Source organism: Zeugodacus cucurbitae, chromosome 3, assembly GCF_028554725.1.
Source record: "Zeugodacus cucurbitae isolate PBARC_wt_2022May chromosome 3, idZeuCucr1.2, whole genome shotgun sequence".
Taxonomy (NCBI): Eukaryota; Metazoa; Arthropoda; class Insecta; order Diptera; family Tephritidae; genus Zeugodacus; species Zeugodacus cucurbitae.
This window is the reverse complement of record NC_071668.1, coordinates 20,478,414-20,492,571: the sequence shown is the minus strand read 5'-3', so window position 1 is coordinate 20,492,571 and position 14,158 is coordinate 20,478,414. Positions and strand designations below refer to the sequence as shown.

At 33.2% G+C, this 14,158-nt stretch overlaps 1 protein-coding gene across 4 annotated transcripts in view; it reads right to left on the bottom strand.

Moving 5' to 3' along the window:
* The window catches only part of LOC105216537 (CUGBP Elav-like family member 2), a 309,490-nt gene extending 296,263 nt beyond the window's left edge, over positions 1 to 13,227 (bottom strand). For 2 of the 4 annotated variants that reach the window (XR_008470569.1, XM_054227861.1), the window contains exon 1: positions 1,742 to 2,699. The gene's annotated coding sequence lies outside the window, so the exon portion shown is untranslated. Of the gene's footprint in view, positions 1 to 1,741; positions 2,700 to 12,559 lie in introns of those variants that run through there. The other 2 variants (XR_008470570.1, XR_008470571.1) reach the window with 2 other exon arrangements.
* Between the last annotated feature and the right edge of the window lie 931 nt (positions 13,228 to 14,158).

Below are 14,158 nucleotides of genomic sequence, written 5' to 3'. Positions count from 1 at the left end.
CGAAATATTTTTGCTCGCTCTTTTGACATTTCTTTTCAGTAATGTTTGCCATTTCATCATGGAAAGATAGACGTTCCAACAACGATTTATTAAAATCGAACAATGAAAAATTTACTACCGACATTCGGAGTCAGTGGCCTCAACTTTAAGACCTCTACATCCTACGTCCAATGAGGCTCATTTCCGAATGAATGGCTTAGTCAATAAGCAAAATATGCGTTATTCATCAGGCAGCAATCAACACGTACTTCATGAGTCACTATTGCATCCCTGAAAAAATTACGGTTTGGTGCTGTTAATGGACCGGTGGCGTCATTGGTTCGTACTTCTTCCTTGATTATCAAGACCGGCGCATTACCATGAATGGGAATCGTTATCACTTAATATTAATCGAATATTTATGGCCCGAATTGGATGGTATGGACTTGGACAATATGTGGTTCCAACAAGACGGCGCCACAAGCCACACAGCGAATGTCAAATCGATTTATTGAACACCAAGTTGGTGAACTTGTCATCTCACCAAATGGCTCAGTCAATTGAACGCCTCAGTCGTGTTATTTGACGCCATTAGACTATTTCCTGTGGGGCTACGTCAAGTCTATGGTCTATATATCTATTATCATAATCACTTGATCTTAACGAGTTTTCTTCAAGATCCTTTAGTACCAAATTTATAATATAATTTTGTAGGCTTGGCAATAAAACGATTCTGAGTGTTACGACAAAATCCAATAATCACGAAGGAAGAATTTTAATTTGATCATGGTGATCCTCAAGGATGTTGTATCATTTAATTCATTCTTATTGTTACCATCATTAAAAAAAATTGCGCACTAATTAATATTCATATTCGCATCTTCCTCATTATATTCCCGGGACACACCTGTAACCCAACGCATCTGACTAATAACAAATAACAGTAAAGCCATATAAGAACGTGTGTATGTACCTTCATGTAACTGAAATGCAATCCATTTTGCCGTAGAGTATTCTTAGTTTTCACAATGCTATCAACAGCAATGCTGCAACGAGCGCACTCAAAGGCTCATCGAAGATTCCACTCAAGTACCACAACGACCGACATTGTTGGCAATTTGTGTGTTGGTGTGCGTAATGGGTGTGTGTGAATAGTAAGCTACAGAAGCTTCATTAGCATGAATGCAAATACACTTGAGGACATTTCTATCGTCTAATGCTCATCATTGTCATCTTCATTTTCACGATTATCCTTATCAAGTTGACCATCATCGATGGGCACTAAGCAGAACACACACACACATGTAAGTACTTGAAGCTAACAGCAGCAGCAGCAGCAGCTGTAGGGTATCCGAGGCAATAACAGTGTCCGGTATTCTCTAGTGGTGCTTGTGTGCCGATCTGAGGCTACTGAATTGACCAAACATATATGCATAACGGTACTAATTTATGTATGTATGCGTGTGTAAGTGCTTCTCAACGTTGTCTAATAAAAGTGAGAATTGTCATTTGCAACGCTTTATTTGCACCTGCTAAAACAATACTGAAAGGCGGCTCGATTACGATGACCCTCAATTTGGTAATGTCACTCGCTCGGCAATGGAAAACTTCAGATCCCTTTGAGTGTGTTTAAAGTGCTTAATTGGCACTACTGAAAGCCTAATTGATACCGCACAAGTAGTTTTGAAGAATTCTTGAGACTCTTTAAAGGATTATTTCAACCTTTAAGCTTAAAGCCCCAACGAAAGCTCCTTGGACTTACCTTAAAAGCTGTCCACGCTGTTCACAGTTTCTAAGCCGGTGTTTTGCTACTCCGTCGACCGTCAGTTCAACCTGTTCGGCCTATAAGGGTCTATTGCGCTCTCCAACATGCAATTTTACAATTTTTTTTCGTAATATATGTATGCATATACTTTTCGATATTTTGTTATTTTTTTTTTGTTTTTTTATTTATATTTAATTGTACTTGTAATTTAACTTCAAAAATCGCACATTTAAGCTGAGCACAGTCAAAGAATTTCGTCAATAAATGGCATATAATTGTCCAAATCGTACACTTCACAACACTTAAGAAATTTGGCTTTATTTGCAAAATGTGCTTAATAACTAAGAATATTTTTTTTATTAACTACGCGTCTTTGACATGTTTAATAAAAATAATGAAAATTTGTTTTCGAAAAAACTCGACAGCAAGAAACACATTTGTTTCAATGAAAGTTTGATTGAAAATATATTTTGTGGAAGTGTTGATGGCTTTTTGTAGAGGCGATGAAAGCTTTAATTGTATGGAAGCTCTTTCACTCCCTTTACTGAGCTTTTTCTTCTAAGATTCATATGTTTATTCTATTGTCACCGTTTTAATAAAGAATAGATCTGGATAAACTCTCATCATTATTGGTCGAACTTTTTCAGAAGTATATTCATTTCCAGCCTGATAAATGCCTTTCCATGGCTCATCAGTTGATAGGACACGGAATTAGACTACATTGAAAGCTTTCTACAAGATCCTCCAGATTTATGACTATCTCCTTTGATTTCTGTGCCTTTGATATCTCAGAAACATATGGAAATTTGCACTTTAAACAGTAGGGATGCGTTGAAGCTTCTTTATACTCAACTTTTATACAATCTATATCTTGATCAAACCAAACAGATATGGCCAAAATATGACATGAAGAGAACTAACGACTTATTAAATAAGTCAAGAAACAATATTTTCAGACTAACTGCTACCATTACAGGGCACTGGCCACTTGGAGAACATGCGTCGAAAATGGGTATGCCCTACAATAACATATGCCGAAGCTGCGAACTAACAGGGAATAAGGAAACAATTTTCCACCTTCTCTGTGATTGCCCAGCCCTATCGCAGATCCTACACAGAACACTGGGAATCCATCAAGTATCAAACCTTGAATGGATGTCTACAAAAAGCATAACGGAAGCTTCATCGAAACCACAAAATGGTTTGAACGAGAAGCTTAAACATGATAGCAAATAAAAAGGTCAACGACTAGTGCATCAAAATGGCACAGATAGTGCTAATTGAGCCCGAACTAAAACAGGGCAGCACTCCTACCTACCTACCTATCTCTTGATCAATTTCTTTCAAAATACTGCAATTTGATGCAACTTCAGCATAGACGGAACCTTATCACGAGCGATCACTCTTTAAGTCCCAAGGGTCCGATGACATCCTACCCGTATAGTTTAAGGGGATTATCAAGGCGTGTTTACGAATTGTGTTCGATTCTAGCACTTTTCTTCTATCAGAAATTGATTTGAATTATGTCTAACTCGGTTTTTCTAAAGACCTTCTTTAAATAACCTATTAATTTAGGTTTTATGCCGCACAAAAACCTTTCTTTTTAAGATAGTATAGTATGTCACTTCGATTGTCCTGCATACTGCTGGAGCTTATTAGCTTACATTCCACTTTAATTTTTTTTTTTTGTTTACCACCTTCGTATTAATGACAGATATACTGTATGAGACCATAAGCCGATGAGCTTCCAGATTAGGTCACTTCAGACTCAATATTATCAAACTAAGAGTGAATAGCCGTAGTTTGGATGAATAGTGGTAAATCTGGGAATTCTATGAGAGTTGAAACATAAATGTTTCTGGTGGAAGTCTATGATTCAAACTGTCAAAATGTGATCTCCTGATATGGGATCTGTCGCATTGCTTCTTTAAACCTGAATCATTTGATAGTTATACGCGAATTATATATTTCTGAATGGCAAAAATGAAATCAATAAAGTTTTTTCAGGAACTTTTACTTCGAAAATATGATAATAATCGGGTGGTCCAAGTAGTGGTACATTTTTCAAAAGCCTTATTTTGACAGATCACTTGTTCATTGTTGTTTTGCATTGCCTTAAGGAAAGACTTACGCCTGAACAATGTTCACAAATTGTTCAACTTTATTACGAAAATAATGTATTTCGTATTCTTCGACCTGCTCAAAACTTATGGTCGACATAATCGACCTAATGAGCGTAATATTCGCAACACCATCACCAATCTTGTGACCCAACATTCATTATTGGATAATAATCGACCGAATAGACATCACGTCTAGCACGCGGTGAAGACAATATAGCAGCTGTAGGTGAGAGTGTACATAAAGACCGTGGAAAGTCGATTCGGCGCCGTCCGCAGCAACTCGGACTGACGTATGGAACGACTTGGCTTATATTATGTCGAGATCAAATTCAAATTCAAATAGCTTGTGCAAGAACTGAAGCCGCTCGAACTTCCCATGCGACATCGTTTCACTATTTGGGGTCATTTAAAAATTCCCAGAAGTTCCGACTTTTTCGAGCCAAATTGTGTTCAGCGATAAGGCCTATTTCTGGCTGGTATGGTAAACAAGAAAAATTGCCGCATTTGGGACGAAGGGCAACATGAAGAGATTTAAGGGCTGCCATATCATCCGGAATAAAGCAACGGTTTGGTGTGATTAGTAGATCGGTGGAATCATCGGTCCATATTTCATCAAAAATGATGAGAACGTAACCGTCCAGGCGACCGTTATCGCGCCATCTCCCACACATCGCATTAATTAATTGATTTATTGAGAGAACACTTCGGTTACTCCGTTAGACTTTTTCCTGTGGGAATATATAAAGTCTAAAGTCTATGCGGCACATCCCGCTTCGATTGAAGCCTTGGAACAAAACATGACGAGTCATTCGCCAGTTATCAGTCAAAATGCTGCGAATGAGTCAACGAAAATTGAACTCAACGGATGGACCATCTGAGACGTAGCCGCGGCCAACATTTGAAAGAAAATTTAAAAAATTAATGCCAAAGAATGTTCATTCGAAGATAATAATAATTCCCCAATAAAATTGAATTTACTGTGTTTTTTTTTTTTCTTTAAAAAAGTAGAGAACTTCGAAATGGATCACCCTTTATATTTGATCCCATGAAATCAGTAAAGTATTTTCATGAACTTTTAGTTCGAAAATATGAGAAGTTCTAAGTGGTTAGATCACATAATATATCTACAGATTTATAGACGAATATATTAGAACATATTTTTCTAAAATAGCTTAAGAAAACTTAGATCTTTTTTAATTTATAGTAAGACATAAGGTAAGGCATTGGTAATCTGCTCAGTCTTTATTTCAATGTAATTTGAAGCTTCTAATTCCAAGGTATTATATTTGAGATTAGTCATTAATTATAAATTGGAGTCGTAAAAAAATTAAATAAATTTCAGAAGAAATCAACCCATCTTGATTATGTTAACATATTATATACATATGTAATTTTATAATTTAATTATTCTCACTCACACTGTGCCCTCTATTCGATTAGTGAACTCCTGGCAATGTGCCAATTGGAATTTGAATTTCACCTGAAATAGTTGTCTTTGCACTGCAACGGTCGATTGCTGATTTGCCCACTTTCTATTTTGTATTTCGTTTTCTAAATTTGCTTGCATGTCTTCCTTATATTCCCACTACTATTCAGTTCTCATCAGTACAGCACATTCTTCTCAAATGGCTCCTCTTTCTTGACACTTTCGCATGTGACATGCTTGTCTTAGTCGCCCGGCAATTGACTCGATTTAGATACTAATGTTAGTGGTTTGCTCATTGATTGCTTGCACTTTAGAAGACAAATGTGAGAGTTTTAGATATATTGATTCTAAAGGTGAGAGATTTTGTACAGTTTAGATAGTTGTCGCTGCCCGTAAGACTTCTTTTCGGTAAAGCTTAAAGCTGTATGAATAGAAGAGATTCTATATTTTGGTCTCAAGTAGATATGTTTTAGAATTTTAAGTAATAAAGAAAGAATCTTCCACACTTTCTACAGATTTAATGCCCCACCCCACACTTTCGCACCCCATCAAATCCAACCGCTTTTCATTCAAATAAATTGCATAAAAGTACCGTTAGTTTGACTCTAACAACTCCCACGACGTCATTGTATTTCGCATCCTACTTTATTGTTATCAACTCTTTCATTACATGCTGACATTTATGAGCTCGCGATTTGTTTATTAACTTAATGAAATTAGCCAAGCAAAACTATTCGCACAACAACAATAGCAACAAAGAGAGAGAGAGAGAGTGCGTGCGCCAGGCACTAAAAACAAAAGTCATAGAAGTTTTCATATAATTTATAAGCCGAGTCGTCGGATGTTGATGTATAGCGTTAATCCTGATTACCGACACTCCATCCCTCCTTCCTCCCTTCTACTCACGCCACCACATCCTGTCCATTATCTCTGTGTACAGCTTAGTCATTGTTGCGCGTCATTCTTCTCTTTCTCTTTCCGATTTTTTCCTTCGCTTTTTGCGCATTCATCAGCGAAAAGCACCGGCGCACGCTGGCTTTGCATTAGTGGCAATGCGGCGCTCTAAGTTCTACTACAATTTATTTGCTTTTCATCCTTATTCATACTTATGCTGCCAAACAATGACAATGTTGTTGTTGTTAGTAATTATATGCTGCGTGAATGCTCGCATTGTAATCTTTAGTCATTCTAGTCTAGTTTGTTGTTTGTCTAATTCATTTGTCGACTTGAGTTTTGTTTGCTTGATGGGTTTTTCTCATTTCTAAGTTCCCTCATTTCCCGCCACAAATTGTAGTTTACTTAATTCCGTTCACAAGAAAGTTTGACAGGCTCACATGCACTGGAAGTGAGGTTAGGTGTCTATGAATATACCTATGATAACATCGTTTGCGCTTTTTATGTGAATTTGTTATGAAGTTTAATTGAAGAAACTTTTTTTGTCAAAGGAAAACGTTTTGAAATCTTTTGGTGAAAAGTTTGAGTTTGAGTTCCAAGTCATATGGGAACAAAAGGCAATTAAAAAGCATAGCAGAAGATGCCTGAACTCAGCAACTATCAAGTACGAGATCACAATGAACTACCAAAGCTCTTCTTTAAAGTCTGTTTGCCTTAATTTAATATAAAAGGCACATCTCATTTCTCCATCAATGCTCTCTCTATCTTCAATCGATTGAGTCCAACATATATTCTATAACCATCAAGCCAATCATCTTCAATGTCGTTTCAAAGAGAACGGTCCTATGGAACCTCAACCACAAAGTATAACTTAATGCATAGGAACTATTAACGGGTTGTCCGAGTGGAGTTAGAGGTATAGTTTGAAGGATTTGATTTATTTTTTTAAATATAAAAAAAAATCGTTGAATGACTATAGTTAGGTTTCAAAATCTAAAGACAATATTTTATATTTAATATTTTTACAATCAATGTTCAAATCAATCATTTAGAGTAATAAGGCGACTCATTCGATTTGCCCTTTTAAATATGCAAAATAGAGATTCCCAAAGTTTTTTATAATATACCCGTATATTATAATATATACGGATACACATATTAACATTTTTCTGAAATACATAAGTTAAAAATAATAATAAAATGGTAGTAGTACTTACCACAATTCCGAAATTTATAACTGAACTTATAACCTAACTCTTAAGAATTAGAATTTCTTCTAACTCAGCCTAAAAATAAGATTCGATCAATATACTGATATAAATGGAGTTGTTCAATCCAAAGATTTCAATCAGTCTTTAAACTCTTTCATTCAGCTATTTTGAGAGGAGTTTTCTTTCATTCGAAAAAGGCGCTCTTGTAATATCTTTCCTCTTTCTGATGTATGATATGCTATGGACATAGCGCACCATAATTTGATCACAAAATTGTTCAATAATATTGTGAAAAAATTCATATTTTCACTTGTTCTAAAAATGTGTCTCAAATCTTTAAGTATATAATTTCTGGAATATAAAATAAATGATCTAATTTTTCTTCATGTGATAATGGTTCTATGTATCTGAAAGCATCCTGTCAAAAGTACCAGTGATCGAATAAATTTCAAATCCGGATCGAAAAAAAATCTTCTTCTTCGACTCCAACTATAATATTTTTAATTAAATTTAATTTTATTTTATATGTGTATATAATTGTTTGTCTGGGATTCTCACCTAAAGTAGAGAACCGATTTTAAAATAATATAAATAAATTAAATAAAATTGTTCCAACTTTGTTTAAAATATTAGTCCATCCGTCTGTACGGTCGGTGATTCGGTCAAGCGATAACTTGATTTAGATATTTTATGAATATCTAATATATGAGAAGATTGGTATTGTAGTAGGTTAAATACGGACTACTGCAACGACTTAAAAATGCAGTTACACAAGAAAAGGATACTAAATTTAAGCTACAAAATTTAGAACAGAGGATCACGATTCGGAAGGCATCGTTGCTTAAAAATGTGTAAGCAGGGTCAGAGTCAAAAAGAATTTTTTGGAAATATACCGCAAACCACTAAAGCTGATAAAACTGCAAAAGAAGTAAATTTTAGATAGTACAGAAGAGCTTCACTCAATAAATGGACAATGGCAGTGGTACTTCCAATTACTCTTTGATCTATTAGAACCAAATTGGGTGCAAAATATTCTCTTAGCATTCTTATGTTGCAATAATATATTTTGAGATACTTTTAGTATATCAAATATTTAACTACAATATACTTTAACGTATAACCTATCCATAGCAAGTTTGCAGAATGTAGAGAAACAAATATAAACGACTACAGATCTATTTAGTAACTACATATACATATAACTTGAAGAAATAATGTGTAATATTTGAACAGAAACCATTTAAATTTAAGGCAAAAATAATGGCATTATTTCTACTAGAAGAATCAAACCTTGTTTTAGAAGGTGAACGGAAGAATTTATATCGATTAAAGTAAAGATTTAAAAGAAAAAGACAAAATATTGATTTTAGGGGTTATATACAGTTAGATTTTCAAAAAATCGAGTTTTTTTATTTCATTTTCTTAATGTACATATATTTAAGAATACACACAGAAAATTTCATATCGTTCCGGTGAATATTTTCAAAGTTACAAGCAAATGAAAAATTTGAAAAGGCGTTTCAGAGTGCTTGGAAGTACAAGGTCCGAGCGGCAACGCGTTTTTCTCAAAATGGTGTTTTCAAAGTCGGTGACCAACATTACTCGAAAACGGCTAGACCGATTAGTCTCAAATTTTAACACGACCTTCTTAAATATATTTTTTAGTAATTAATCGAAGATTTTTTCTCTCCGATAAATATTTTTTTTTTATAAACAATTTAAGGCCGAAATTTCGGTGAAGAATCGATTTTTTTTTTTTTTGAGAAACCGCCATTTTATCAAAAAAATTTATTTTACTTATTCCTTCGATTAATTACTAGATTTAGCATTATTTTAACGAAATCTGTTTGGTTTTTTAATTTCGGATTATCCAGTTCCGAGATATAGTGGTCACCGCATAACGTCTTTTTTGAGAGGAGCTCCTGGAGATCAGCTGTAGCTCTTTTTCAAATAAATATTTTTACTAGTACTAAGTCTTAAAATACAGTTGAAAGATACCATAATATGTGTATAAATTTTTGGATCAATAAATTAAAAAGTTTTCTCAGAAACAATTCTGGAGAATTCACTTTTTTCGGCCGTCTAACTGTATATAACCCCTTAAGGTTGGGTTTCAAAATTTCAAAGTTAGGAAAAAATGTCTGTCTTATTAATTAGTTCAATATGTTAAATATATTATCCAAAAATATCCGAGTAAAATTCTTAGAAATATAGTCTTTGGCAGTTCCGCCTAACAGAGCACGTCAGTTAGAATATAAAACTTTAAACGTGTTTATCTCAAAACTCAATTTTGTAAGTCGGTGGTCACGATATCTCGAAAAGTTATGAAGCGACTATGTTTAAATTTTGCACACGTCTTTGTAATAAAATTTCCCCAAAAAAATTGAGTTTTTTGGTTAAAAATCAGTCAAAAATTCAATTGAAATATTCAAAATTAATATTTAATATTTTTTTCTTCTTTAATTAACTAGATTAATCCATTTATTATCGAAATATTTTTAGTTTATTGTTTTTAGAAGCACCTATCATGAGTTATGATGTCCAAAAAAAAAGGAACACGTCATGGGCGATGAGATACCTATGGCTGAGTTTTCTAAAATCTTTTAATAAAAATTTCGCAAAATACTGTTTAAATATGTACCTTTGATACTTTGAATTGTTTAAACGAAATAAATGATTGTATATATTAAAAAAAACTGTAAAAGTGCAGTTGTTTTCAGCCTCTGAAACCCATCTAACCCCTTAAGCGCTATAAGTACAAGGCAAACTCGATGCCAATGCCGAATTTTTGGCCGATACTAGCCGATGCCAGGTCGATTAATTGGTATGACTTTTAACAATATTAAGATAAGTATCTCACATATTAATCGATAGTTATTGTTCTATTCTAAACGTTTTTGGATTGGAAGAAAAATGCTATATGTAAATGTTACCATTATTACCTTAATGTATTTCTTGATGCAAGATATCTATTCAATTAAGTAAAAAATAGTTTACAGCAATTGTGTGTGTATTATACTAGGTTCCACCTGTTGTCCCAGTACACACATCTGTTAATTTGATTAGAATCAAGGCAGTAGTAAATTCCAAAAAAAAAGTAGTATTCCAAAACTATCCAAGAATATGTCTTTAAAATTCCAGAGGCCAATTCGACATATTTTCGAAGCTAGAGCAGTTTTAGTGGCCGAGCATCGAGCAGATGCGAATGCTCAGACAGACCTTTACAGCGCGTTTTCTCGAGTTTTCATTTTTACTTGAATTCAAGTACTTGAATCTAATCTATCTAATCTAATCTAATCTAAATCGTACTTGAATCTAATCAACGTAATAATTTTAAATAAAAAAACAAAAACTAAAAAAACAAAAAAAAAATTAAAAATTTGAGAAATACAAAAAAATTAAAAAATAAAAAAACCAAAAGGGATTAAATGTCTGCTACGTCCACATCGTTAATCCTGGGTTACGCTAAATGCAGATAACAATAGTGCATAAATCAATGATTTTTCATCATGTTCTGAGTTGGTTTTTTATTTGTAGCTCATACAAATATTGCTGTCCCAAAATTCCCTTTGGGGGGTAAAAAGGTGATGACAGGAACATTTTATGATATATTCGCAAAAAATTGAAGGGCGCATAAAGAGTTAAAAATCCCAAAAAAAAAAATTTGAATTTTTGCTATGAAATATTAATATTAAAAATTTCTACGATACACAGTTTTAATGTTTGAGAAATTCTGTATAAAAAAGTCACATGGTGTTTTAAAATCTCTTCATTAGTTTTAAAGTTATGGCGGTTCGAAACATTTTTTACAAAAAACTTTGGCCCCTTACAGTATGGCAACCCCGCATTACACAGACCTAACACCATATGTTTTATTATAGGTTTTACATATACTATAAGATATATCATTGCCAAAGAAAATAAAGAACTTTTTTTTCAAGTGGCTTTTTTTCCAGAGAATGCCTCATATGTCCGATCGAAAAAAAAACAAAAGTGATCTAGCTTCAGTATTAAATTATCTTCTATTTGAACTAAAAAAGTTGGACAAAAGTATTATTTAAACTACTTGTTTTGCAACTTAAAGTCAATTTCTTTTCTTAAAAAAGTGAATTTTTTTCAAACTTCGAAAAAATATGGAATTTTTAAACTTCTTCGGTATTTTTTAGTTCATAAAGAAAAGAAACTTATAAAAATAAAAAAAAAATTGGTTTCAGATGCATCGCACGACCTCCATCACCGGCACCGATTTACAAGTGCAGACTCCAGGCGCTCCAGAAAATTACTTACAACTTTCAATTTTTTTTTATAATAAACATTGTTTTTAAGCCTTAAAATAGTACACTATCGTCTTAAATTTCCGTTTACCGCAATCATTTTCTTCCCTTTCAAAAAAAAAAATGCCAAAAAACGCTTTTTCGGCTTCTAAAGCAGTACTGCCTTAACAAAGGATTTTTTATCATCATATTTACTATAAACAAAGATAGATCAACGAAATTTCTAGATGCACTAGATGTTTATTGAAGAATTACCGATATTATATTATTATTCAATATTTTATTGATATGACGAGCTATCTGCTAGATGTACTGCAAGAAATCTTGTGTTGTTTTAATTTATTTCAAAGTCAAGGAATCACTGCGAGATAACATATTAATTAGGTTGATTAGGGACTTGAAACACATTTAACAAATATTAATTAAAAAGAAATCTGAATCATAAATGTTTTAGTCACGTGCAACATTGATGCTTCAACAAATATATATTTAATTGTTATAATTTAATAACCTCGACACTTACTACTTACATAAATCTATAATACATACATAGAAACAGCAATCGCATGTCACATTCAACACATAGCGAATAAACAATAAAATTTTCCATATAAATATGTGTGAGTCTTTGTATCAGCAAGAAATCAAAACCCACAAAAGAAAAACAACAACAAATAAAAACTACATATAAACCACAAATAAATAATGTGTATTAGTGAAGGGTTGCATTTGCACACAAATTTCGCAAGGCGAAATAATCAGTAATCACTGGGCTTACAGCATTTTGATTAGTTTCGAGAAAATTTTTAATGAATAATATAAAAATAAACACTTGAAAAAAAGCAAGACAAAACATTTCGGAACGAACTTTAGAACTAGATACTCACATATGTTACAAAACTATACAAGTTTACTAGAATTCTATAAATTATATGTATTAGGTATGTGTCTACTAAGCGAACTCAGACAGTTTTGATTTTTAAATAATTTTTTTTTCTTTTCTCGTAGCACACCAAGCACAGTTAAGCCCACAATAAAGCGCAAATAATGAATTCAAATGATTTTTAATTTTTTTTTTTGCTTTTTTCTGATTTTCGGCACAAATTCACGCAGATTTCTAAAGCTATTAAACACGACTGCAAAACGCTGAAGACAATACGTTACGATAAGTGACGTAACAATACAGATACGTAACGAACGAATGCAATACGTTATTTTATATATATAAATATATAGTATAGTATATAGTATATGGAAGACGTTAGCGTTTTACAGCTTTTGACAAATTTCAAAATCGATTTTTCTGCCAAACGTAGACAACAACACTTTCTTTCGCATTGGACAATTTCACACCAAACTAGTTACAACGTTATGTATTACGTGATGCAGCACAAAACTAAGCGTACAAGTACGGGATTAGCGGTTGACGACGCACTAAAAAACTTTAACCAAAACACCAAAAATAAAGAAAGTAAATTTTGAATTCTAATTTATATATAATATATAGAATCGCTTAGTTGATTAAGTAGACAATGTAAGTACAAGTGAGAACGTTATCAAGACACAACAGACGCTGACAAACTGAACTGAACTGATCGATGAGGATCGATTGGGTGGTTTACGTTCTACACTCAGAAAAAAAATCAAACTAAAGCACAAAACAACAACAACAATAATGTGATGAATTGTTACACAGACAGTGTTAAGAATTGAGAGGCGGTGCGATTGTCGCTATGTGTCCACCAACACATGGCTGAGTGTCTCATCTCTGGGTGCTCATCTGTACGCGCAATTAGCGATAAGAGGTTTGGGCATTATTACGCTGTCGCTGCAGATTTGCGGCATAGTTTTTAAAGCAAATGTTTTTGGTTTAGTCACAAATTAGTTTCTTTTTACATAGAGAAAAGAGCATTTGCATTTTATGCTGTGATTTACTCAATGCCCCAGAGTTCAATCTAACATGTGCTGCAAATGCATACACCCTGTATATATGTATAGTCATGTGTGACTGTAGCACAGAAGAGCAATGATTTCGATTGTCTTATCAGTGGATTTTCGTTTCACTCAAATACGATACAGTCATTAACCTATTATTAAGAACATATTTTGAAAGTGAGTTTATTAAGGAATATCAGCTCAAATTTGGAATACCGAGTAAAAACTAAAAATATATATTTTTAATATGTATAAGATTAGTCATATTTTATGGAGATATATAACCTTGAAGAAATTCGAAAAAAAGTAAACGGTACTTTTAGATTGAGAATATTTTCGTTTAATTTAATTTTTAAGAATTTATTCAGAGTATTTTTAAGTAAGAATTTTATAATTATATCTCCCTTCCCGCTTTTTTTCTTTGAATTTCGCGGCTATGTATAAAGCGCTACAAAGCTCGTATCTGGCAATACTATACGCCTTTGAAAGGTCTTGACATAACCTAAAAAGCGACTCTATCCATGCTTAGTGGAGTTCACTCCGCTAGAGAA